The 27778-nt window shown below is 42.0% G+C and overlaps 1 long non-coding RNA gene across 1 annotated transcript; it reads left to right on the top strand.

Annotated features, from left to right (window-relative positions):
* Positions 1-20911: 20911 nt before the first annotated feature.
* Positions 20912-26914, top strand: LOC110312104 (uncharacterized). Its single transcript, XR_003835106.2, has 3 exons — positions 20912-21230; positions 21337-21461; positions 26419-26914. It is a non-coding gene; the product is annotated as an uncharacterized LOC110312104 (long non-coding RNA).
* The last annotated feature ends 864 nt before the right edge of the window (positions 26915-27778 follow it).

Genomic DNA, 27778 nt, shown 5'->3' with positions numbered 1-27778 from the left:
GGCTACAACTGAGGTGTGGAGATAAGAATATTGTTAATGGCACTCTTTCCCAGGCAGGAGATAAGCAGCACCCAGCAACTGTGTCAAAGGCAAGTAGACATTGAATAACTGTGTGTGTCTGTGTCCTTTATCTGTAACTTCAAGGGAAGCTGGATAGGGGCTGGTAGCATGGCCCTTTCCCAGATCTTAGGCAGGGCAGCAAAGCTACATGAAACAGATGGCACCCAATGTGGAAGGCAAGAATCCACTATTAATTTAGGAATTCTCAGACTGATCACACACACACACACAGTGATAAAGGTCTAGGAAGAGGGGAGAATTGTTTTCTCATTAAGCTGAGCAGAGTGAGTCATGTGATGGCTCCAGTGTTCAGGAAACTTAAACAAAGGAACACAGGGAGAGCCTTAGCGCACAGATCTTCTGCTGTGAAAAGACACAGGATGACTGCTCTGAGGCAGAGAGCCTGACAGAAAAAACTGCCTGATTCCTAGAAGCAGGTAATCAAAAGATAGGGATGAGTAAAATTTAATTTCATTGTTTTTAAGGTAGAAGGAAGTATAATAGTAATTGTTTCAATGTTCTTAAGTATATAGAAATATTAAGCTCCACAGAAGGGAGAAGTAAGGGAGATTGAGTGAAAAAAAAATACTTTAGAGAAGCATGGCCTATTCCTGGAGCTTAGGCAGGGTAGCAAAGCCACACACAACACATTGCCACCCTTCAAAACCTTATATTGTGGTGACCCCCCTACCATAACGTTATTTTGAATGTCTTAGGACAAATACAAAAATACCTAAAAGATGCTTTCCTCTCTACCACCACTTGTTGCTTGGCTGCTGCAGGGTCAAGTGGTCAAACAGCGCCTTGTTCACCAGAGGTAGGTGGAGACTCAGTTTCTGTTCTTGTCGATCTCTCAGTTCCTATAGAGATGTCTTGTTTTTTCTCGGGTCACCTTCCAGATCAGAATAAAGAAAGGAACCAATCTGAAAAAGGTTTTTAGGATGGGGTTCATTACCACTAAAACCATTTGTCAAAGATTTTGGTCCAGCTATGTTTCCCATGAGGCATGTAGGTTGGGGTAGGGTGGGTTCCTGAGTCTATCCCAGGTCTTCTAGGGGCAGGGATACTGCATGTCTGTGGAGCGCCTTTGATCTTAACGTTCTAAGCTTCTGAGGCAAAGAAGCAGGGCCTGGGCTGTCAGAATAAAAAGTTTACATCATAGAAACAATCAGTACTAAGGTTTCACAAAAGAACTAAAAATAGCTGAGCATGGCTGCCCTGAACAGTCCCAGCATTGTAGAGCTCTATGGTCTACAGGTGAAGGAGATAACCCGGAGACCTTGTCTCAGATTAGAACTCCTGTTATGAGCCAACTCTCTCACCCTTGCATAAACAGTGAAGACTAAGTGAACAGACCACAGGGGTACATTATATACAGTATATGGCTGTACTAGGCACAACAGTGAGACATGGGGTAGTCTAGTAGTCTAGACGTCCATCAACGGAATGAATACAGAAATGTGGCAAATATATAATGGAATGTTACTCAGCCATGAAGAGAAATGAAATCACAGTGTTTTGCAGAAAAATTGAGGGAACTGGACATCATTATGTGGAGTGAAATTAGCCAAGCTCAGAATGACAAATATTGCACATTTTCTTTCATATATGGAACCCAGAATAAAGTTATTGTGTACACATGCATGCTTGAATAGCATTTGTGTGAGCAAACTAGACAGAAGATGATGAGAAGGGGATGAAGAGATCATAAGGATCTGGGGAACAGAGAGTTATGGGACATGAGTGACCTAAAAGCAGAAGGGGGTGTGTCTGGGGCAGGGAGGCACTGATTGAGAAGGGGTACAGAGAAGGACACAGGGAGAAGGGGACATATAGAACAAAGTATGACACATACTTGAAAATGGCATAATGAAACCCATCATTTCCAACGTTAACTTTAAAAATTAATAACCAAGATAAAATTCACAGACCACATGAAGCTCAATAAGAAGGAAGACCAAAGTGTGGGTGCTTCGGTCCTTCTTAGGAGAACAAAATACTCACAGGAGCAAATATGAAGATAAAGTGTAGAGCAGAGACTGATGGAAAGGTCATCCAGAGACTGTCCCACCTGGGGATTCATACTATATACAGTTACCAAACCCAGACACTATTGTAGATGCCAAGAAGTGCATGCTGAAAGGAGCCTGAGATGGCTGTCCCCTGAGAGGCCCTGCCAGACCCTTACAAATACAGAGATGGATGCTTGCAGCCAACCATTGGACGAAGCATGGGGTCCCCAATAGAGGAATTAGAGAAAGGACTGAAGGTGTTGAAGGGGATTGCAACCCCACAGGAAGAACAACAGTATCAACCAATCAGTCCCCCAAGAGCTCCCAGGGACTAAGCCATCAACAAAGGAGTATACATGGCTCTAGCTGCACGCTTTGCAGAGGATAGCTTTGTCATGCATCAATGGGAGGAGAGGTCCTTGGTCCTATGAAGACTGGATAGATGCCCCAGTGTAGGGGAACCGAGGGCAGGGAGGTGGGAGTGGGTGGTTGGGTGGAGGAACACACTCATAGAAGCACGGGGAGGGAGGATGGGATAGAGGGTTTCTGTGGGGGTAGGGGTAGGGGTGGGTGGGGGTGGGAAAGGGGATAACATTTGAGATGCAAATAAAGAAAATATCCAATAAAAATAAAAATTAATGAAAAACATAAAGCATTTTTAAAAATGTAAGCAAATTATTTAAAAATTTTGCTAAAAGCCCCAAATGAAAATTGCTAAACATTTTTAAAATTGAAAAAAGATAAAACTTACAGGCTAACCATAGAACAGATACAGTGTAAACACAGCACAAAGGATTTAAGAAGGCATATCTGTAAAGACACTTAGTAAGCAAGGTGCTGACAGGATTGCTACTCTGGGCAAATCAGGGTGTGAGTGAGAGGTGAATGTGGAGGCCTAGAGCCTCTTGTACACTACTGGAGACCTTCTACATGTTGCACACATGGACATGCTAAAATATTATTATTTAACTTTTTATTGTTTTTTTTTTGTATGTGTGTACCCCAATTCCACTCATCTCCCTGAACCTTCATAATCACCCTCTTCCTTGTCCTGTGTCACAGTGTATCCCATCACACACCCTTTTGTTCTTACTTCTTTACTTGCAAATGTTCATTGCAATGAATCATGAGTCTGGTTCAAGAACTCAGGCGTCAGCTACTATCAACACTGGATCTTCACCAGGAGTCCTTCAGATACCCTGCTGTTGCCCTGTGTCATGGAGCTCCTGCAGCTTTAGATCTGCAGGGCTAGTCTTTTCACACCCACCAGCAGTTCAAAGATGGGGTAGGTGTTAGGGTGGGCCAACTCAAAGGCCTGGATCTGAACCTGAGCTGATAGTTGAGGCCCACAGGTGTTCTTCACACCCCCAGGGCGAGCTCTCCAGCACAGAGGTGGCTTAGTTCACCCAACACTGCAGGAGTTAAGGGGCAGAACCAGCTCTCTTGCTTTCATGCCCTAGGGCCTGGCTGACCCTCAATCCAGGATCAGCTCTACTGTGCTGCCCAGGCAAGATGCAGGGCCTGCTTTCTTGAAAGCTGCAACTAGTGAGGGGGAAGCCAACTTTTGTGTTCTCATGACTGCCTGAGCTAACTCTTTTTCTGCCTGCCACAGGTGGCAAGGCGTGATTGGTAGAGGTGGGCATCTCTCCCTTGCTCATGCCACCAAATGGCAGACAAGTGGAGGGACAGCATACTAAATTATTTTTAAATATTTTCTGTCTTTTGTGATAATTAGATTTCATATGCTGTAAAAAATTGTATTTTATAAACTTTGAATTAAAAAAATGTTTGGACTCTTGTAATACTTGATAAGTTATTCTCCATGGGAGAATACATAAGGATGGAGGAAGAGAAAGAGAGAAAGAGCATGTTCAGGGAAAGAGAAAATGCAGAGAGGGAGAGGGAGGGATGGAGGGAGAGAGAGAGGGAGGGAGAAAGAGAGAGAGAGAATGCACCAAGTGTCTGGATTATATAGGACAGAGCCTCTGGGAGAGGGGAAGCGCAGCCCCTGGGCTGGAAAGTTCAGGGCAGAGGGCAGGGTCTGCCAGGTAGGGACTGAGGATTGCTGGGAGAACCTGAAGGTCAGATCCACTTTGGTGTGTTAAATATGCACCTCTGCCTCTTGTCCCATGTCTGCAACCTAACATCATTTAGTTTAAAATACAAATACACAGCAGAGTTACACAAAAATACTTTTTAAATATACTTATCCTATAAGCATTTTTTGTTTTGTTTTTACATTTTAGTTTTAAATGGTTTTGGTTAAAGCCTAATACATATAAATTGACCTTAGTTTACAGAAGGCTATGGCACATTTATGAGGTGGAGCGTTGCTGAAATAAAGTGCATCACTGAGGGTGACCCCACTTCCTGATAATGTAGTATGACAGATTAGCCTCATTCTTGTGCAGTCATGCCTTGTTTTCATGATGGATTTTATCCCCTTGAAAGAGTCCAAAACTCCCAAAGGGAGGCACTTACTCAAGCCTCGGGTCAGCCGCGCACCCAAGAAGACACTGAGACCGGTACTTAAGATGTATAGGGAGTAAGATTTAATACAGCAACGACAAGAAAGCAAACAAAACAAACAAAAAGCACATATACCAGATATCTGGGGTCGGACCTCATGCAGCCTGCAAGGTGCAGAGGAGATCCGGCCATTAGCCCAAACTTTTCACAAGCTTTTATAGGTAGGAGGCAAGGGGGGGAGCAGGGCAGGGAAAATACAGGTTTTACGTCACTAAGTGATTCAGCCAAGGGTTTTTCCAAAGTGCTTTTGCAACCGCGTCCCACACTTTGGCCATGTACTTGATTCATTGGAACTGAGGTTTTTACTCACACCCTTATCTCAAAAATGTCCCTGGCACAGTCCTTAGTTGGGAGGGGTTGGACTGGGTTCGTTCCAGGAGACCCTTATCTCAGAAATGTCCCCGGAACAGTTTTCATTTGAGAGGGGGTCTGACTCTGGTGTGAGAGTTCAGAATGTACTCTGGGGTGAGAGTTCTGGTGGTCAGTAATTTTCCTCTTTCACCCTCTGGAATTGTAAGACAAAATATATTTGTCAGGGTATTTTATCATGACAACAGAAAAGAAAATAACACAGAAATTGGTCCTGGAAGTAGGGTCAGTGAGGCGATAAACCTGACTTTGGAATTGATGTGTGAGAAGTTTGTGAAACAGCATGAAAATTTTGGTTTAAAAAACTCTTGAAATATGTGAACAGACCCTATTGGGTCTTTCTATTGGGAGCCAGAAATGTTCAGAGCATGGTGATTTGGTTCATGAGGTTTCGGAGGAGAGCAGGAGTTCTAACAGGAGCTGGGCTAGGGTCCATTCTAATTATATTCTTGCAATAAATCTGGCTGTGTTGTACTTATGTCCTGAGAAATTGCATAAAACTGAATTTTACAGTAATAGTTTGTTTGATGGTTGAAATTTCAAGATGCTATATCATTGAGTCTGTGGAAATGTTGCTGATTACACTTACATAGGCGTATAATGAGAAAGAGCACCATGTAGGGCAGAATAAAGTAAACAAACAAACAAAGCTCGCAGAGGAAAGCAACAGTGAATTTAAGAGTGAAGTCAAGGCATGTGCTGAAAAGCGAGAGGCTGTAATCATTAGAGAGATTGATTAACTATATTGAAGACTCTCATTCTGCACTGCCCTGAAGGCAAGACCTCGCCCACACAGGCTTCAACCCAGGAAAGGACAGAGTGTAAATGCTCCCAGAAAGCAGTTACCTAGGGAAGTTTTCTTCACTGGCTTCAGCATACAGAAGCTGCTGATGTTATCCAATGGGGCAGCAGGCTCCATCCTGAGTTGTCAGCAGAACTTGACAGTGTCATCTACTTGGTTTTGGAAATAAAAAAGTTGCAAGATTGAAAGGGGTCCTGGATTCTTCCTCTATTGTTTCAGATATTTGCTGAAGTCATGCAATATGTGGTAGCCTCTGAGTCTTTATGAGGAGGCCCTGAGAGCCCATTGTGTGAACCTGTGAAGGTAAAGCCATATATACCTCATGATGTTGGAGATGCCAGTACTGTGAGATATCTGCCAAAAAGAGTTGTATACAAGGAGTGGAATCATTCCAAGGGAGAGAGATGTAATGTTGAAGGTAGTGGAACTGGAGTGGTGAAGTCACCTAAGCCCTTTGAACTGAAGCCCCAGGTGTCACACATGGAACTTCAGGATTTGATGTTTGTCTTGTGATTTTGGTCTGTGGTGCTCCAGTCCTTTCTTTCTATGCCCTCACCCCTCCCTTTGGCAATAGGAATGTATACTCTGTGATAGCATGTATTAGATATATGTAATTTGTCATTGTTTTTAGTCTAGTTTTATACATTATAATGTATAAGGTAACCTATACATAAACTAATAATATAGTTATTTATGATCATTATCAAATGAGTACTGTGTTATGTGCCATGTATAATTATTTGTGCTATAGTTTTATATGACTAGTAGGGTATTAGGCTTGTTTATTCCAGTGTGGTGGTTGGAATATGCTTGGCCTAGGGAGTGGCACTATTAGGAGGCATGGCCTTGTTGCAGTAGGTGTGACCTTGGAGGAAATGTGTCACTGTTCAGTGAGACCCTCCTCTTAACCACTTGGGAGGCAGCTTTCTCCTGTTTGCCTCTGGAACAAGATGAAGAACTCTCAGCTCCCCCAGTGTTATGCTTGCCTGGATGCTGCCATGCTTCCTACCTTGATGATAATGGATTGAACCTCAGAACCTGTAAGCCAGCCACAATTAAATGTTTTTTATAAGACTTGCCTTGGTCATGGTGTCTGTTCATAGCAATGAAACCATATATATGTATGTATACACATACACACACATACACACAAACACACACACACAATACAGTGTCATGAATAGGAGGAAGATCTTTAGTTCCAATATAATCTTGTAAGACCCACCTCTATTCATATTGATATATTATTGATTAAATTCTATTAGAAGCCACACATCAGCATTATACTCTAGGTTCTGTTATAAACTGGAAGAAAAATCTACAAAAATATATCAATGTATACTCAAATATTTTCTCCAACAAGGAAAAAGTGATGGTTCAGAGAAAGGAAAAAGGAAAATTCATTTTTACTGTAAACTCTTCTGAAATTTGTACCATAAGTATCCTTTAATTTCTGAAATTAACATATCCAAGGAAAGAATCGGTTAAATTCACAGAAGCTGAAAAGACAGAATTTAAGAATTGTGAAGAAAGTAGTGAAGATGTGACGTGGGGATGGAACTGTTATAACCACCAAAGGAGCAAAATGGGTGTGGGTTGGTAAGATCTATCAGCAGGTCAAAGTGGTTTCCATGCAAGACCTCATTAAGCCCAATCAACACATTGTGATGTCTGGTGGAAGAGAAAGACAAATGAGATTGCTGAGTTAGTGGCTAAGAGTTTACAATAAAAAAATGAATTTTCCTTCTTTTCTCTGGACCATCACTTTTTACTTGCTAGAGAAAATATTTGAGTATACATTGATATATTCGTTTGTAGATTTCCCTTCCAGTTTGTAACAAGCCAGTCAAACTCCAGGATAGATGGAAAGTGACTCACAAAAACCCTAAGCTGAGGCACTTTGCAGTTGAAGACTCTTGAGGGTAGGACAGTCAGCATTTTAAGATGTCTCAGATGTCCCTGCCCCCATAGCACCATTCCTCCATGCTTTTGATCTGCCCTTACAGGCACAGTTCACATAAGTCTGAGATTAAGATCTCTTCTTTTATAAGTTGTCTTGGTCATGGTGTTTTTGTTACAGCAATAGAAAAATAACTTAAGACAATGGGCTGTAAGAAGAAAACATGAGTTTGGGAGGGGCATGTGGCACGGGAGTCTAGAGAGCAGAATGGGGCTATAGTCATGATACATTGTAAATGTGAATTAAATTCACAAAGAATGAATAATAAATAAAACTCTAAAAAGATGGCTATGAATTCCATTATGAAATAGGGCTGAAGAGCTGGTGGTTGCTGTGGTTAGTGGCTATGGTTGTAAACCATAGAACTGGAGTACTTTTGGGGTAGGAGAGAGGTGCATCCTTGCCGGTTGAAGCAAACTGCTTCAAGGTGGTGCTTACTATCAAGTGTTGAGAGTGTGTTGATTCTTATCTGATGCGGGTAGTACCTATATCTGACCCTGACTATTGAAACTATTCAAAATATTTGACTGACTGGTTAACTGATTACCTGGAGAGAGAGAAAGGCTACTACTGTGGCTTGTTTCTACTCTCTGACAGCCACAGGGCTGGAAAATACCACGATTAGAAAGAGGAGAACAAAGCAAGGGAGGAGGGAGAATGGGCAGGAATGATGTCAGTATCCCAGAACAGAGGAAACAATGGCAATGTTCTTGGAAGAACAAGAGATGGAGTGGACTATTGGATGCTGTATGGTCATCTCTTCTTAGCTACCATCATAGACTTCATGGCTACAAAGGAACCCAAGATCACAGACTCACCTCCTTATTACCTGGGTAGGAGACTTGAAACATCAGCATTCAGAGGTGTGGGTGGAATTAGAGTCTGAAAATAATCTACCAAACCCTTACCATGAATCAAACCAGTTCTGAGTGGAAGCCTTTGATAGGTCTGAATGTTCAGATGTGGGAAAGGAGAGCAGAACTCTGACTGTATTATTTACTCTCCATCTCTTATTTACTATTCTTGTACATAAGCTTCTCCCTTCATTCCCTGTTCATTTTTTTGTTTCTTCTCCCCCCCCCCCTCCGCCACACACACTGTTAATATTCTCACACATGAAGACCTGGTATTATTCAGGAAGATGGGACTACTGAACATTAAAAATGGCTCTAGACCAGTGGTTCTCAACCTGTGGATCATGCCCCAATTGGGGGTCAACTGACCCTTTCACAGAGGCTGCATATAAGATATCCTGCATATCAGATATTTACATTATAATTCATGACAGCAGAAAAGTTACAGTTATAAAGTAGCAAGAAAATAATTTTATGGTTGGGTCACCACAACATGAGGAACTGTATTAAAGGGTTGTAGCATTAGGAAGGTTGAGAATCACCCTACACCCTTTTAGGCCAGTATTTCTCCATATCTGGTGTCAGTGACAATACACCAGTTTCTGAACTACCTCTTGTGGTTCTTTGAGTAGCCAGAAACCACGATGGAAATGATACAAGGCTCCTTACATCTGGCTCTCTAGTCCTTTTCTGACTTTTTCTAGGGGGTTGTTTTTAAAATATCACTATGTACCAGAACCTCTCCAACAGAGTGCAATGTGCCCAGACCTGGTGAAAGGAGACAGATGGGCTTAGAAAGGACTTCTTCACAAACTTCACATCACAGGAGGTCAAGAGATCTCTTGACCCAAACTAATAATTGGTAACAGAAAGCATTTCAAAATGTCTTCAACTCATCGGGGTGACTATTGTACTTCTCATATTTAGAACTTTTTTTTTTCACGTGGAAGAGGAACATGATGGGATTCTTCGCTCTGGCCTCAGAGCCTATGGTAGGGCCTGACAATTGCAGAAGGCGTTTGGGGCTATCATCACCAGATTGGCCTTTGGTTAGGCTTGTTCTGCCTAGCTTGTTAGAGCACTCACGCCAGGAATCCATCTCTGGGAGGGCAGACAAGTGTCAGCAGAGTAGGATGGGCCCCTTGTCCTGGATGTGGAGTTGGTCCTGGAAGCCCCTGTACATCCTTGAGAATCTAATCTGAGTGGATGGGGAGGAGGGACTGCACGGAAGCTGTACCAGAATTCCTACAGAAGGAAGCACTGGCATATTTGAAAGGGACAGAGCCGTAGTGGACAGGGGCAGCTGCACAAATGGAAAAGACTACATGTCTTAAACTTGAGAGCAATCCTGAGTGTCCATTCTCCTCTATATACACTGGACTCCCAGATGGAGAACCCGAGTAAACAGTGATCCTCTAAGTAAGCTGCCTCCCTTTAGCTTCCGGAGCATCACTGGTTCAGGAGTTTGGGAGATTCTGTTGTGCCTCCCTTCTTCCTTGTTGCTGGCTGAAGAGCAACACAACTTCTCATCCCCATCACCAGTCACCATGGTCATGGCGGTAACCAATGGCTCACGACTGATTTAAAAAAAAAAATTGCTTACTTAGAGGATCACTGTTTACTCGGGTTCTCCATCTGTTGCTTAACTGCCCAGAGTCATCAGACCTTTCTGGTGAACCTCCATAAGAAAACTCTACAGGGGCTGGTGAGATGGCTCAGTGGGTAAGAGCACCTGACTGCTCTTCCGAAGGTCCAGAGTTCAAATCCCAGCAACCACATGGTGGCTCACAACCATCCGTAAAGAGATCTGGCGCCCTCTTCTGGAATGTCTGAAGACAGCTACAGTGTACTTACATATAATAAATAAATAAATCTTAAAAAAAAAAAAAAAAAGAAAACTCTACAAAGCCCAAAGAGGCCAAGCAATCTTTTTTTTTTTTAAGGTTGCAAGATGTTTATAAACAACTTTTTTAAAAAAATTTTCCCCTTTATTGGATATTTTATTTATTTTTATTTCAAATATTATCCCCTTTCCAGGTTTCCCCTCTGAAAACCCCCTATCCCACTCCCACCTCCCCCTGCCTTTATGTTGGCTCACAACCATCTGTAATGGGGTCTGATATGCTCTTCTGGTGTGTCTGAAGACAGCTACGGTGCACTTATAAACATAAATAAATAAATAAATAAATAAATCTTTTTTTAAAAGACTATGTAAAAATAATTGGTGGTTAGAAACACTGTCTGAATTCTAATTGTGCAGCTATTTAAGTGATCTGATCAGTCATACTTTTTGCCACAAGTCTTGAGGCAGGCCAGTGGACCTTCCTTAGAGTGCAGTTTGTTATCTGTTAAATGGGGACGTCGGCTTGGATAATTATTAAGGCCCTTCCAAATTCTCCAGATATAAGATACTATTGAATAGCTGGTAGGCAGTATTTCTTCTCAAATGTCAGGCTCTCTGTGAAACCTGAGCTATGTTTTTTTCTTGTCTAACCCTATTCCTCCCATTCTTTCATAAATAGTATCACAGACTATTTACATATGCATTCTGTAAGGTCATCTGGGAGGAAAGACAAGCTTGCAACATGTGACTTGACTCAATGACAATACTGGATTTTATTTGAGAGAAAAACCCACCTAGAGGACTTTGGTTTAAGAATCAAAATCCATTATCTGTTTAGCAGCTGGTGTAGGAAAACATTATGGGGTAGGAAAAGAGAGGGGATCCTGGGTGGGAACTTTCCTTTTTTGTCTCAAGATTTGCTGGGAGTAAACAGGGATGGTGCGTTAGAGAATGGCAGGTTGGTAGATAAGCATCTCTTGAGGCCAGTCTTACTGGGACCAGAAGGTGAAGAGGACAAGAATGGACTAATGTAATACAGGCTACTTCAGTTTTAGAAAATGAATTACTTTGGTTTTGGAAATTGTCTTTGTTTAATCATTATGGAGAATTCTTACAAAATAGCATGGTTATGGCTAATACACTTGCTGTAGTATTGGATCCTCAGGAACTTCCAGTGGTATTTGTGTGCTTTGCAACATCTGCTTGTAATCTCATTAACCGTGAAAGAAGTGGAACAGACATTCTTTTTAGCCCCATCTTACAAGTGAAAGAATGAGATTTAAAAGGTTTGAATGTGTGCCCTACAGCAGGTCTTGGAATCCCTCTCTAGAGAGAGGTGTGGTCTGATGGAGGCATGGTCTGATGTAGGTGTGATCTGATACAGGTGTGCTCTGATGGAGGTGTTTAGGTCATAAAGATTCCATGGTCACGAATAGATTAATTTTATGTGCAAGGGCTTGAGACTGTCAGTTTGATCACTTCTTTTTTTTCCCCCATTGTGTCACTAAACAAGAAAGTCTTCACCAGACCTGAATCCTGGTTTTCTAAGACTCCAGATGTATAAGCCAAATTAAAATTTAATATTAATTACTAAGTATGTGGTATTCTGTATAGCAGGAGAAAATGTACTATGATAATGAAGGGAAAAGATGAGATCTAAACATAATGGATAAAGAAATTGAATTACTAATTTAAAAACAAAGATCATAAGCAAGCAAGCAAGCAAACAAACAAACAAACAAAAATAGTCCCACAGAAAAGCTCAGAAATGGGAGACTTTATGAAGAATTCTAACAAATATTTAAAGATGACTAAGTAGCAATATTCTATATAAACCACCACCACAAATGAGGAGGCAGGAATTGTTGCTAAATCATTCTCTGCATTATCCTAATCCTAAAACTGGACAATGATATACAATAAAGCTGCAGACCAATATCTCTTATAAATACAGAAATATATAAAAATAAAGAATATATTAAAATAGCCTTAATATAATAGTAGCATCAAATTCAATAACATGTACAAAGAGTTATACACAATGAGAAAATGGAATTTATTTTAGGAAAGTTGAGTTGGTTTAATATAGAAAAGTCAGGCAATGTAGTATTAGTGTGAAGGCATAAATCTACATAAATCTGTTAGAAGAGGCAGAAAAAGCATTTGAAAAAATTTAAGAGCCTTCATGATTAATAGCAATAGCAAAAGAAAAAAAATCACAAAATAAAATAGAAGCTTATTTCCTCAGCCAGAGGAATAGGTGTGAAAACCCACAACTAGCATAGTGGTAAATGCTCTGAATGGCTGAATATTTTACCTTAAGATAGGAGAAAGGAAAAGAGGCTGATTAACCATGTCTACAGAGCAATCAGCGAGGAGCATGAAAGAAACAGCATCTACACTGGATAAGAAGAAATTAGGTCATCTGTCTTCACAGATGACTTGATCCTTGTATTTTCTACAAACAATAAAGACCTAAAGATCCTCAAGAACCTTTTAAAGATGAAGCTGTCAGAAACATGGCCTATATGTTATCTATATCAATTTCCTGTGAGCATTAGCAATAACAACCAGTAAAACAAATCTATTTACAGTAATGGCAAAGTGAAACAATGAGAATGGATTTAGTAAGAGACGTGTATTAAGGCTTTAGAGACAGAAGGTAACAATTCCCACTTCAAAGCTGACAGAAAATGAATGTCTACATGGTGCCCCTTACCATGTACGGGATATGAAAAGTGGGGAGAGTGGCTTGATTTAGGATGCAAGGACAGCACCATCTCTGGTTTTGCCTTTTGCCCTCTCTCTCAGTTATAGACATTATCTGTACTGCTTCCCCCATCCCTTGCTTTTCTACATTTAGAAGCTCTGTTAGAACATAGCTCTGTTAGGAAAGCCCAACACATCCACTGACTGCTTTGAGAGAAGAGCTGGAAGTCTGAGGCCATACCTTTATTTTCTTATTTTCAGTACAGAATACAAAAACTGAGAAAGAGTAGCCAGATGCCTGTGTGTGGCTGACTAGAGGAATGTGTGGACCACCTTGAGACTTTTGTATGGGGGATACAGGTTTTAAAAAGCACAGGAGGGCAAGTGTTTTGGTTAACAGCAAGGATTGTGGGACCATGAAAGGTAGTTTGTTTTCTGATCAAGCTATGTTAAACCCCAGAGACCCAACAGATTAATCTGCAAGGGCCGTTTGCCATGATCCCAGACATAGGCTCCTGGCACTGAGACCCCAGCTCCATAATTCTGTGGTCATCAGTCATGTAGGCAATGCCTCAGGCTCCTGTTATTCTGTCTGGACTCCACCACCACAGTTACTTGGTTACAGCCAAGTATGCTCCTTCCCACAGTTCCCTGACAACAGCAAGGTAGCCCAGCCCACTATAAAAGGGGCTGCTTGACCCCTCCTCTCTCTTTCCAACTCTTGTTCTCTTACCCTCACCTCTCGCTCTTTTTCTCTCCCTCCCTTCTCTCTCTCCACGTGGCCATGGCTGACCTCTACTTCTCTACCTTTTCTCTCTCTGTGATTTCTACAATAAAGATCTAAAACCATGGACTGCCTCCTTTCATCTGGACTCTCTATGCTGGAGCCATGGAATAGGGCTCCCCCTATAGAGCTACATCTAATCTCTCGCAGGAAGGCCTCCCAGCAGCTAGAGCAGACCAAGGACTCTCAACTGGGCAGGAACCACCAGCACCTTCCTCTAACCCCTTTTTCCTTTTGGCCCGGGGCCACTGGCACACCGTGGGCCCTCACTTTTTCTCAGTTTTTTCTTGGTGTCCAATGACGTCCTACAATGCCCAAGAGCTAGAACCTGCCTTCACTGGCTTCCATGAGGCTCAGGGACCCTGGACTGCTCCCTCTCCACCCCTGAGGACTGGGGTTCCATGGCTTCCCACAGCCAGACACTCACCCAGCAGCGTGAAGAGCACAAAGCAGTCTCCCGAGTCCACCCAGCTCTGGAGGGATGTGGGTCATTTCTCCCACCCCTTTACTTTCCCACATCCAGTGCCAGACAAAGGATTATTTTTCTGTTCTCTAATACAGGCACTCTTGGAAAGTTTCACACGTCCATGAGCATCTGCAGGCGATGAATGAACTTTGTAGACCAGATGTAAGATTTGATTATGCCCTACCCACCACAGCTCTACTTAGTTTCTGTCATACAAACTAAGGTAACCTAGGAAGACGGAAGTTTTTCTATCAGATTGGCATGTAGGGATGTCTCTGGGGTCATTTTCTTGATTAATGATTGATGTGGGAATGTTCAACGCACTGTGGGTGTGACCTCCGCCCCCACACGTGGTTCTGGATGGTATAAGAAAACAAGTTGAGCAAGGCTTGGAAAGCAATTCACGCAGCAGCATTTCTCCACTCTGTGTTTCAGTTTCTGCCTCTGGGTCCTGTTGGGAACTAAAAAAGGTGGTCCTGGGGAAAAGGTGGAAGGGGAAGACCCACACCCCACCAGAGTTCCACCTATTCTCTGGTCAGTCAGGTGTGGAAGGGCTGCCACACACTTTCCACTCATCCCTGGGTGGGCTTCTAAGCCTCTGACCCACTCTTCGGGGGATGGCCAAGGGGCAGCCCTACCTGGGATCCCTTGAGCTAATTGCTAAAGCCACCGGGGTTATGGGAGAGAGGGATGAGGGAAGAAAGGTTCCTAGCACCAGTGAGAGTGAGCACAGCGGATCTTGACTGGAGCAGAGACTGTCTATGGTTTTAGAGCTTTATTGTAGAAAGGCAGGAGGAAAAAGAGAAGGTAGGAGAGAGAGAGAGAGAGAGAGAGAGAGAGAGAGAGAGAGAGAGAGAGAGAGAGAGAGAGAGAGGCAGAGGGAGAGAGAGAAGGCTAGAGAGAAAGAGAGTAAGAGAGAGAGGAGAGGGGGAGAAGACAAAGAGAGAGGAGTGAGAGGGTGAGAGTGAGGAGTAAGAAGTAAGAGAGTAAGAGGTAAGAGAGCAAGCAGGGGCTGAACAGCCCTTTTTATGGTCTTTACTGTTGCTAGGTAACTGGGGAGGAGTTTAGTCTGAAGGTCAGAAGCTTGGGCCATTGCCTACATGACTTCTAGTCATGCTTCTCTTGTGGGGGCTGTGGGGGTGGGTGGTAACTTAGGCAGGAGCCAGAGTTCCAGGAGCATAAGGGATAGAGACCAGCCTGTCTGTGCATAGCCCAATTCCCCACAGAGTCCCTGTCTTTACTTCCTGTCTTAGTTTTCCTTGATGATGGACATGGGTGGTAGAGTGTTTGAAAAGGCCCCTGTACCTAGCCTCCATCTTGACAGCCGTAACAATTATATAAGGCTGTCCCAGGTGTCCCAGATAGAACAACCTATTCTGCTAACACTTTACTATCATCCTCTTGCTAATCCTTTTGAATAAGTTAGTCCATCCACTGGGAATGAAGGCAGAGATTTCAAGTTCTCCAAGAACATGACTTGTATACAAAGTAATTTGCAGATGGAAAAGCACGTTATTGTTACCATCGAGACAGATTTGGTACATACAAAGCCCTGGAGCTAAACTATTTCAAGTGCTTTAAAGCACTGTAAATTAAAAAGTGGTTGGCAGCTCTCTTGTGGAATAGTCTTCTATATTCACTCTCCAGAAGTAAGCGTTGGCATGCAGACAATCCCACTAGGCTCCTCCAGGGACCTAGCATCAGCTTGTGTCATCATTTGTGCCCTGGCCAGATGCAGGTGGCCTGGCAGCCTATTAGGGGACTGCTTGCTATCTCAGCCCTCTCTCTCCGTCTTATTCCCCCTCCCTCTTCCCCCTCTCTTCTCATGTGGTGTTCCTAGCCAACCTCTCTATCTCTCTTTTTGTTCTTCTCTGTCCTTCTATTCTTTCTCCAGGTTCTCACTCTATTCTCTTCCCAGATAAGCCTCCCTTAAACTAGGTCTGTTGCATGGTGTGATTTCTCAGGGGGACACCTTAGCATGGGCCACCAAGTGCCTCTTACCTTTCCTTGTTTCTGTCGAATTTCATAACAGTAAGGCTTTATACTTTACTTGCCCTAGGGTTGCAGTGTTCTCTGCCCTGCTTCAAGTATTGTCTATAGGAAGAATATTTTTTTTTTCCTTTACATATTCTACAGCATAGACCACACATGTCTCCAACCTTCTTCTTTGCTACAGTCTAGAGAGAAGAGTCCATAGGGCCTATAAACTTCTCTTGTGTCCTGGCTCCCATGAGCTCTATATAGTAGTACTGTTCATTTCTGTTTGCTCAGACGTACTAAACATTTTACTAAAATGTTTGGGTGAATGCTTGCACAGCAAGCCCTTTACCAACTGAGTGATTATCTTTGCACTGTGGTTCACTTCTTAAAAAATCATTTACTATGATAAACTATAGTATTATTCTTTGCTTTGAAGGAGTTTATCTTATTTTGCTATCATTTTATATGCATTATTATTCAGCGATTAAAAGTTTCACAGCTAAACATAAACAAAGACAATAAAATAATAAAACAAAAAATGTTTAGGTGATTTCTTTATTTATTTGTATAGATTTGGGATAATCTAGAGTTTTGTAGTCATCTGTAGAGTTTTATTCTTGTTTGGCTGAGAGTTTCCAGCTTTCACAGTCCCACTTCTTCAGCATTTCTTTTGTGTATGCCTCATAGAGAAATGCACTTTATGCAAACTAACTTCCTCCCCCACAGTGCTGTTAAAGGCTTCCTGCTGTGTTCATCCTACAGGACCATTGCAACTAAACCAGACATCTGAGAATCAAAAGTTTCTCACCACTTGTTGGGGGATTTGAATGCTAAATAACTGTAGTTGTTGTTTATTCTCTTTTATTAATTAATTTATTTTACTTCTGGTCTGCAGCTTCCCCTCCCTCTTCTCCTCCCAGTCCCCCCTATCCCCTCCTCACCCCCATTCCCTCCCTTTCTCCTCAGAAAAGGGGAGGCCTCTCCTGGATATAAACCCACCTTGGCCTATCAAGTTGCAGTAAGACTAGGTGCATCTTCTCCTATTAAGACTAGACAAAGCTGGGCAGTGGTGGCGCACACCTTTAATCCCAGCACTTGGGAGGCAGAGGCAGGTGGATTTCTGAGTTCGAGGCCAGCCTGGTCTACAAAGTGAGTTCCAGGACAGCCAGGGCTACACAGAGAAACCCTGTCTCGGAAAAAAACAAAAACAAAAAAGATTAGACAAGGCAGTGCAGTTAAGGAATCCAAAGGCAGGCAAGAGTCAGAGACAGCCCCTGCTCAACTGCAGTTATTGTCAAAGGTGCTAAGGTTGATGAAAATGCCTCCCTTCCCTTGTTATTCAGGAATGAACTAAGTATAATAGAAAGACTTCTAGGCGTAGTCACTGATCAAGCATGGATTTGCTCAGCTATGGCCAAGGCCCAGAGTTCTGTTCCAAGGAGTTGTGCTCCACTTATCTGTGTTTGCTAATCAATATGCCTCAAGTTTTAATATTTCTGCTGAAATCATACTTAATACAGCTAGTTTTAGAACTCTGTCAGTAACAAAAGTCAATGAAGTTCAAATTGGTCCTGCTCATCTTGGGATTTTCCCCTGAAAGTGAAGGCTGTCACCTCATCTGATCTTTCTGTATACTTATTGTGAACCAGACAGCAGAGTCCTAGGTCTGGTTACAAATACTGACTCTTTCCAAATGGATTCAAGTTTTCTTGCTCACTGGGAGAAATGGGATTGACTTTCGAGGATCCACAAAAGACATTTACATCGTACTCACATGCTTGCTAAATCTGATCACTCTTTTCTTACTAGTGTGTAACAGCAATGATAACAAGAGGTTTGGGTGTTTAATTTACTATTGTCAAAGATGTGTGATTTAATTCAAATACACAAAGGTTAAACTAATTCTTGCTAGTAAGAGGCAAGGGCAGGTTGGAGCACAGGCAGCTTTGGCTCTAGAAGCTGAGTTCCTGATCTTGTATGCTATGTTTCAACCTCTACTATGTGGAGTCTCCTGCAGAACTTGTAGGAGAAGCTTCAGTGGCTTTATCAGCAAGATGCACAATCAGGTTTCTCTCTCTTTAAAATTTCTTTAATTTAAACAATAAAATTTACAATAAATAATTTACAAACAAAAAAATTACACAGCAAAATTAACTAGATCCAAAGTTTACACTCACAAATGAGCTTCTATATAGTTAAAGTAGTCATTCTGTTTAACCATGAGATATATTTTTACATATTTATTCACCAGGAAAACTGAAAAAAAAAATTCATGTCAGGCTTAGAACTAGATAAACAGTTAGCTTAATGTCCTCTTTTGTAACTTGTTCCACCAGTTGTATTTGATCTTCCTTGTCCTCTAGTATTTACCTCTTTCCAGAAATTTTCATTTACACATTTTACATTCTATCTAGTCTATTATCTCCCAAGGTCACTTGCAGCTGGTAGAGGTAATAAAAGGTAGAATTCTAGGTGAGGGTCTTTGTATGTTTTATTCTTAATTTCCCATGTTCTCATTGTAGTTTAGTTCTTCTACATTATCTTCAAATCCCAATATTCTTTTTTTTTTAAACTTTTTATTGAGTCTTTGTGAGTTTCACATCACACATCCCAGTCCCACTCATCTCTGCATCTGCTCATATCCACCCTTTACTTTTACAATCCCCCAAAATAAAAACAAACAAACAAACAAATAAAAAACCAGAAAATATCTCATCATGAAATCTGTCCTATGTCACAGTGTGTCCCAGAGTATATCCCTCTGTCCACACATCTTCACTTGCAAATGCTCATTGCAATGAGTCATTGGTCTTGCTTGAGGTATCTCCCATCTGTGACTCCATCAAAATTGGATCCTTGCCAGATCTCCACCTGATTATCTTGTTGTTGTCCTGTGTCAGGAAGATCCTGCAGCTTTGAATCAGCAGGACTGTCCCTTTCCTGTGTCCCAGTTGTCCATAGATGGTGTAGAATTTGGGGTGGGCCAACTTAGAACCCTGGATCTAGTAGCTGAGCTGGTCAGCCCACCAGCTCTTCTTTATCTGCGCCACCAGGGTGATATAACCACCAGGGCAAGAAAAACAAGAAGAGATAATGAAGAGGTCAACTCAGAGCCTTTGGAAAATTCCACTGGACCCCTCCCCTCCTGGGAGAGACAGGTCAGAGAGCACACAGGCCAGAAGGGAGAGGCTGAGTAAGCCCCTACTACCTCATTCCCTAAAGACCAATCAGTTTAAAGGGTGCACTGTTCTGCCAATCATATTGTGCCTACTTGCTGATGCTCTATTCCACCCCTGGAAACTGTATAAAAAACTTTCTGAACGGGCTGCCGGGGGTCACCGCCTCTCCTTCAGATCTGGGACAAGCCCAGTGTGCTGGAACAATAAATTCCTCTTGCTTTTTTCATTGATTCTTGGCTCCGAGTGGTTCACTCAGGGGGTCCTCTGTAAGCTAAGGCTCCCCAGAGTCTTACAATAACACTCAAAAAGAATAAGCAGAAAAAAAATAATCAAACTCAGGGATGAAATCAATTAATTAGAAACAACAACTAAAAAAAAAATTACAAAGACTCAATGAAGTGACAAGTTAGTTCTTTGAGAAAATTAACAAGCTTTTAGGCAAATTAACCTAAACCTGAATAGTAGGCAATAGGGTGAGAAGAACTCAAATACCCATCTTTGAAAGAAACATGTCTCTAAAATTGCATGTGTAGATAAACAGGCCTTGCACTCATGAAGAAAAGAAAAATATACGTTCAACAGTATTTTTTATTTTCTTATTCTATAAACATTATTATTAAAAAGCTTGTAAATAAATAAAACCACCACAAAACATTAATTATTTTAATATGAACCCAATGCAGTCTAGCTGCTTCCTTGCACTGTTATGGCTTAACAGTGTCTGTGCGAGACGGAGACAGGATAGTTTAAAGTTTTCTGAGGTTTCCCCTGCCTGTTGGAGCTGAATACTCTTCGTCTTATCTTGAAAAGGCAAACATTTACAAAGCTATCCTAGGAAACGCTTGGCAAGCTGTCCAGTTAAATTATAAAACACCATTGTTTAGTGAAGAAAAATGACTAACGGCTGCACATATCTGAGTCTATAAATGTGGTTAAGCTGCAATAGAAACATTTTTTTCAGAGATCACGGAACCTAGAGACCACCCAGAGGTGTCACATAGGCAGAGCCTTTAGACATTTATGTATGTTTCACTTAACTATTTTGTTTTCTGTTTCATGCTGTAATCTTTACGTTCTAGAACACAACATTAATCACATAAAACCAAAATAAAATGTATCAGGAAAAGGCAGCCTCTTTCCTGTGTCTTTGCCCAGGTTAGCTCTGCAACATGAAGTCATTTTTCTTGTGGTTCTAGTGCAGCTCTTGCTACCACAGCAAGACAGAGCATTCTTCTTCACTAGGAAACTGATGTCATACTTGCAGCTGTTTCTCTGGAGCAGCTGGGGCTTTTGAGCCATTTACCATTTGCTGTGTCAGCCTGGGGCCTCCTTAGATGGTAAATTCCCTTAGCAGCAGGCGGCAGTGCTAAATTGGCTTCTGCTTTGGCAGCCTAGAGAGCTTGGAAGAAAAGCCGAGTTAAACTGACCTGACAGAAATAATCTTCCAAAGAATATCCTTTCAAATTTTTATCCATGTTTTAAAGTTGAATTTAATAATTTTAATTGTTTTAATAATTTAACCGATGGCTTATCTCATGATGCGATGCTGTCTTCACCCCTCAGCACCCCTTCTGTTTCAAAATGAGTTCTGGAAGTCTGTGGAAGCCTAATCTGTCAGCACTCACTAATCCCCAGGATCAGCTCTCTCTCGAAGAAACCTTGAGTGATCTTCAGGGAGATTAGGTAGGAGGAGGTTTAACTACACCAGTGCAGCCAGTACCTAGAGCAGGATGGAGGCCAGAGAAGATGGTGGCCTTGCATCCTGGAACTCCATCTCTGTTCTGTGCAGGCAATGCGAGGAGCCAGACCCCAGATACTCACCATACATGGTGGTGCGGATAGCAGAGGCAGAGATGAGGGCCTACCATCGTTTCTTGGGGAGCTGCACCAGCCTGGAATACAGAGCAAATAAAGGTAATGCCGTGTTTGCATTTTTCCCCATTCATTCTCATTGCTACTACAATCATGGCTTAACTAAGAGATTTCAGAATTAAATTTAAAGAATTATTTTACAACTATGTTTCTTGTTAAAAAGAGTTTTAAAGAAGCACCAATTAGCTATTATAATCCCGGAAGTAGTCATTTATTGAGATAGATTCACAATAAAAATAGATGATCACCTGAAAGAACCAGGTGATAAGATAGCATGTTGCAGCCGAGAAGGCTTATTTTCAAAGCACAGATGTGTGTGCAGATCTATATGCATATTGAATATCACCTACCAATGTGATAACTAGTTCATCAAGGTAAAAGAATAGCATTTTAAAATTTTTGTTCAGGTACACTTTCTATTTAAAAAGAAATGTATGGCTCTTATATAATGAAAATAAGAATACACGTGATTAAGTTGACGGGCTGAAGGAAAGTGTTGAGTCTGGAGGATTCTCGTTAGACATGTGATCTAGTAACACATTGAGTGGGAAGGGTAGCACTTCTCGTGCGTGGGCTCTGAGCAGTCCTCTCTGTCTCTCTCAAGGACATGGAAGCTAGCAAGGCAGATGCTGTTAACTGTAGCCCTTGCTTGCTTTCAGGGGTTCTGCTCTGTGGAAGGCCCACCTGCTGCTCCTGTGGAGAGCCTTCCTGTGAGCCCCTTGGAGGGCTTCCCTGCTGGGAGGCTTTTTTTTTTTCTCTGAAAATGTTTATGTTACATTTATTCTTCTTTGGTCATGAATTAAACCCAGTGCCTCTGTTGCTCTAGTTTCTTCTTTAATATTTAGTCTGTTTCCTTGAATGAAGTGAGTTATTAAAAGAAGTGTACTTCTCTAGTAAATTCCAGTTTCTGATGGAAGTCATTCCTGCAGATGCTGTATTCTGTACAAGCCTCTGTACTTGTAAAGGGCATGGGTTAGATTTTCAAAGGCAAGTGTCACAGTATATTTGCTACACAGTCAGACTTTGCTTTCATACTTAAAATACGCATGTGCTCAACTGTACACCACACAAAATATAGGTCTCAAATTCAAATATCAATCTTTGCCCTAAGTTTACTAAAATTGATTGTACTAATTTTACAGGTTGTTAATTCTACAGTTAGTTGTGAGAAGAGGATGTATTTTGAGAGAATGAGAGAAACTTCTTAGGGAGTTAAGCAGAGCTAAGACTGATATATTCCTCAGGCTGTTAACCCTAAGCTGACATTGCCTGAGGCTTCAATTTCCAGAAATATTTGTGTACATCTAGATAATGATTTTTATTGAGTGATATGAGAAACAGTCTAGTAGACAGCCCCCAGACAGCATCTCTGTTCTCAGTTCCACACCCAACAGGCAAGAACAGAGACCTGTGTAGAGACTAGGACAGTGTGTGCTCCATTCCAGGTGGAATCAACAGCATTAAGTTTTTATATTTTTAATGTTAGAAATGCAGAATATTTGCCTCATTGAATTGGAATCTGCATTTTATTTTTCATTCATTAATTAATTTACTCATTCACTTTACCCACCACCGGTGGTCACTCTCTCCTCTCCTCCCAGTCCCACCTCCACCCCCTCTCCCATTCTCCCTTCCCCTTCTCCTTAGAGAAGGGGAGCAGCCCCCCCCCAAAACACACACCAACACACCTTGGCACATCAAGTCTCATTAGGACCAGTGAGACCTATCCTATCCCACTGAGACCAGACCACGCACGGCCCAGCTAGGCAATTCTGTTGCATTTTATTTTTTTATTCAAGAAGTTTTCATACAATGTATTTTGATCATATTTCCCCTTCCCAACTATCCCCATATTCTCTCTGCCTCCCTACCCTATCCTCCCAACTTCATGTATTCTCTTTTTCAAAAACAAACAACAAAAATCAAAAATCAAAACAAACGACCAATAAAAAATCCAACAAAATTAAAATAAACAAAAATCCAACAACAACAAGTACTACTACGAGTACTAGTACTACAGAAACACATGAAGATTTCTATGAAATATAATACGGAGGGTGGTGCTGGTGGTGGTAGATATGGTACCTGGTGATCCCATGCCAAGAAAGAAAAATCACACCCCTGAGAAATCACACCATTCAACAGACCTGGTATAAGGGAGGTTTATTTAGGGAAAGTGAGGGGAGTGAGGACCTGGAGAAGGGTTAGAGGCAGACAGAGCCACAAGGGCAGAGAAGGGGGAACAGAGGAGGACAGAAGTCAGAGAGGAGGAGGAGGTGGTGGTGTGGTGGTGGAGGAGAAGGAGGAGGAGGAGGAGGAGGGGAAGGAGGAGGGGAGGGTTCAAACAGACAGGAACATGTGGGAACAGAGAGCCTGTGAACTGGTGTGGTGAGCAGTCCTTTTATATTCCGCCTGCACCTGGCCAGGCAGTTGATGCCATAAAGAGTTGCTAGGTCCCTGGGAGGAGCCTAGTGGAATCACCTGCAGGCTAGCAAAATGGATTTTGTGTTGGCCAATTACTCCTAGGCATGAGGACTGCTCTGGAGTGGGGTTGATACTCAGTGGCACTATACAGGAGAAAACTGCTTTCCCCTTTCCCAGCAGTCATCTATTGCAGATACTTGGTTCAGAGTAGGACCTGGCTTCCACCTCCCCAATTCAGTTAAACTTATTTGTTCCTCCATCTGGGTTAAACTTATTTGTTCTTTTGTGATTCGAAGTCACTGTTTCCTTAGACTCATCCACCACCTGTGGCTTTTATAATCTTTCCATCTCCTCTTCTGCACAGATCTCTGTGGGGGAGGGGTTTGACAGAGACATCACATTTAGGACTGAGTGCTCCAAAGTCTCTCACTCTCTGCACATTGCCCAGTTGTAGTTCTCTATTAATTCCTGTCTTTTGCAAGAAGAAGATTCTCTGATGGGGGCTAAGCAAGACACTGATTTATGGGTATAGCAACATGTCATTAAAAATAATTTTACTGCTTTTATAGCAGATTAATAATAGTGGAATTTCCCTTAGGCCCATGATCTACCTAATTCCGTGTTCTTAGCCACTTAAGCAGTGTCAGGTGTGGGTTCTGTCTCATGGAATGAGCCTTAAGTTCAAACAAAAGTGGCGATTCCTCCCCTAAAATTTGTGCTACAATTGCACCAGTGTATTTTGCAGGTTGGTTTTTTGTAGGTTTTAAGGTTTGTAGCTGGGTGATATTCATGACTGCTTTCTCCCCTAGCATTTAGGGCATCTTCCAGAACGTGAACTGCTAGTCAGTAGGAGTGAAGCTTCTAGTTGAGAACCAGATTGACTTTGTATTCAATGACATTAGTTGATGTTATCTTCAACAATAGGACCTTGCCATTGGGTTGTGGAGGTCAACCAATAATCTTGGCAGTAGCCTCTAATGTTTGAAGGGGGTTCTCCACAGGGCTTCTTTGGCTAATGACTTAACAAGATATAACCCATTCCTAGCACTGGAAGTTTTACTTGGTGGCATAAGATGTCTAGTTAGGCATATATGCAAAGGACTCTACACCTTACTGCAGAGATTCCTTCTCATCCATGTTCATTGCTGCTCTATTCGTAACAACCAGGAAATAGAACCATCCTAGATGGTTCACATACATTGAGGGAAGCCAAGGCAGAAACAAGGCAAGAACCTAAAAGTTGATGCAGAAGCCATGGAAGGATGCTGCTTACTAGCCTGTTCCTCATTGTTTGCTTAGCCTGCTTTCTATTAGAACCCAGGACCACCAGCCCAGGGGTGGGCCTCCCTCATCAATCAGTCATTAAGAAAATGCTCTAAAACCTTGCCTGCCTATAGCCCAATCTTATAGAAGCATTTCTTCCCAGTCGAGGTTCCCTCTTCTTAGATGATTTTAGCTTGTGTCAAGTTGACATAAAACTTGCTAGGACAGGAACCTTGGAAGGGACAAGGGGATATAAGGGGACCTCCCAAGGAAGGGGAAATAGAAAATAGTGTTATGGAGAAACAAATGGGAAACTAGAATGGGAGGATTAAATAGGATGGGGTGGGGGTGGGGGAGAAGGGATAGGAGAGCTGGGTAAAGGGTGGAATGTAGGGAGAGACCAACAACACTAAAGGCCCTTTGAAAGACCACATGAAAGCCTACACTGTAGAATCTTCATGAAATATATACACACATGAAAGAAATTTAAATGTAGTTACATATAATCTGCATTTTAATGTTCAGGTCCTGAAGAAATGGCTCAGGTTTAATTAAGACTATGTACTAATCTGGCAAAGGATGGGTATTGGGTTCCAAGCACTCACATCCACTTGGTCCAATTGCCTTAACTTCCATCCCCAACACCTCTGGCTTCTATGCACACCTGCACTTATACTCTGTCTCTGTCTCTGTCTCTGTCTCTGTCTCTGTCTCTGTCTCTGTCTCTGTCTGTCTCTCTCTCTCTCTAAGTAAATCTTAAAAGATACTCTTAAAAAGTTCTAGTGATTTGAGAAGCCATTGGAGAGAGTTTTAAAAATGCAGGCAGAGCACCCAGAATGCTAACAATAAAACAGGAATTTTTATTTTTTTAAAATTTGAGAGATTGGATGCTTTACATATTTTCTTAGTATTCTCTAGGTCCTTGATGGTTTTCATTTGGAATTATGCAGGTGATGGCTCCCCACACCCAGAAGTAGAATTATCAAAGGTTATAGAAATGGTCAGAATGCCTTTTCCAGTTTCCGGTGTCAGGGAGTTCAGCAAAGTGTGTTAGTTGTCTCTGCAGGCAAACAAGGTGACAGAGACAAGGAGATTACAGGGAGCACAACTTTTTTGGGAGGTCAGCTGATAAGGAAGGTCAGCTGGATGCTTTCTCTGCCTCTCTGAGCTAGCAGGCTTTCACCACAGCATCTGGCTTCCAAGTTTTTATTGATAAATCGAACATTTTAGATTTTGTTAAAAACAAAATTTTATACTCTGTGAGAAGCAAGCATTTAATAAGCTGATTAATTGGTCCTTTCTCTTACATAAGCACTTCCAGTAATCAGCACCTCTCCAAAGCTGGACACGTGCCTGATGCCTGCTGTGCTGCAGTCTGCAAACCATCAATAGAATTCTGACAGCTGCCTGGTCCTTCCCTGCCATCAACTAAGAGATCCACATGAAGTCTCCTCCTGGGCTGATGGACATAAAGACAGTAAATGTTCAGGGCTCATGTTCACTGTGCTCTGCCAGTGCTGAGTTCTGGGACCAGGTGCTGAGGTTCCTGTGGAGTGCTCAAAAGCCATAAGGAACTTTGTGAGAGGGTGGAAGTGTTTCGTTTTTTGATGTGTATCATGTCATGATTATGTTAATATTTAGCAATTGTACACTTAATGTTTGTGCAGTCTGCTTGTATTCAACAAAATTCTGTTAGTGTAAAAATAAAAGGTACAGAGAGCACTTTTCATTATGTAAACTAAGGAAGTTTCATGTTTCCATCCCCCCTCCCCTCTGTATGTGTGTGTATGTGTAATGTACACAGATGTATTCACCTGTGTGGGAATATGGAGAGAGTAAAGGTTGATACTCAAATGTCTGTCTTTATTAATCACATTTCCACTTTACATTTTTAAAATTATGGTGTGTATGGATGTTTGAGATATGTTTTGTATGTGTATGGTGTGGGTGTGTGATGTATGCATATAATATGTGTGTGTGTGTGTGTGTGTGTGTGTATGTGTGTGTGTGAAAGACAGAGAGAGAGAGAGAGAGAGAGAAAGAGAGAGAGAAAGAGAGAGAGAGAGAGAGAGAGAGAGAGAGAGAGAGAGGGGTGGGGTGGGGGAGACTTTGCATTTAGGAGTTGGTTCTTTCTTTGCATTGGTGGGATCTAGGAATTAAGTATACTTCTGGAGGTCTGTCTGGAGCTGTTTGTAGGAGGAGGTGCTAATACTAAGGTCTAGTTCTCTAATTGGTTCTTAGATTTGAGTGAGTTAGTCCCAGGATGCACACATAGCCAGCAGTCTCTGAAGTGGCCAGGTTGGATGACATTAAGGTTGAGGTCAGAGTCTGAAGCAGGAAATGAAATAACAGGCATATATTGTTTAGAAGAGGGGATGTCATAAAAGCAATGACCCTGGAGGAATGCTTAATTACCTCTTCAACTTCTCATATCTCCAGGGGTTAGGTAATTGGGATATATTTTCTCTGGATATTAATCATGCTTATTGGGAGCCCGGGGTTGTATTTACCACCAATGCCTGTTTCCCACCTGGGATTCCATAGGTCCAGAATATAGAAGAAGAGTGTCTTGTGTTGTAGATAGAGGGGTACTTTTTCTTTACTGATGGTGAATGGTTTGGCAAGATCAGTATGGACAGCCTCCATATCTATCTGGCTAACGAGGAAGCAAA

This window comes from Mus caroli, unplaced genomic scaffold (assembly GCF_978045245.1).
Source record: "Mus caroli unplaced genomic scaffold, Mus_caroli_1 scaffold_17, whole genome shotgun sequence".
NCBI classification, from domain to species: domain Eukaryota; kingdom Metazoa; phylum Chordata; class Mammalia; order Rodentia; family Muridae; genus Mus; species Mus caroli.
The sequence above is the reverse complement of the archived record's forward strand: the minus strand, read 5'-3'. Positions and strand labels throughout refer to the sequence as shown.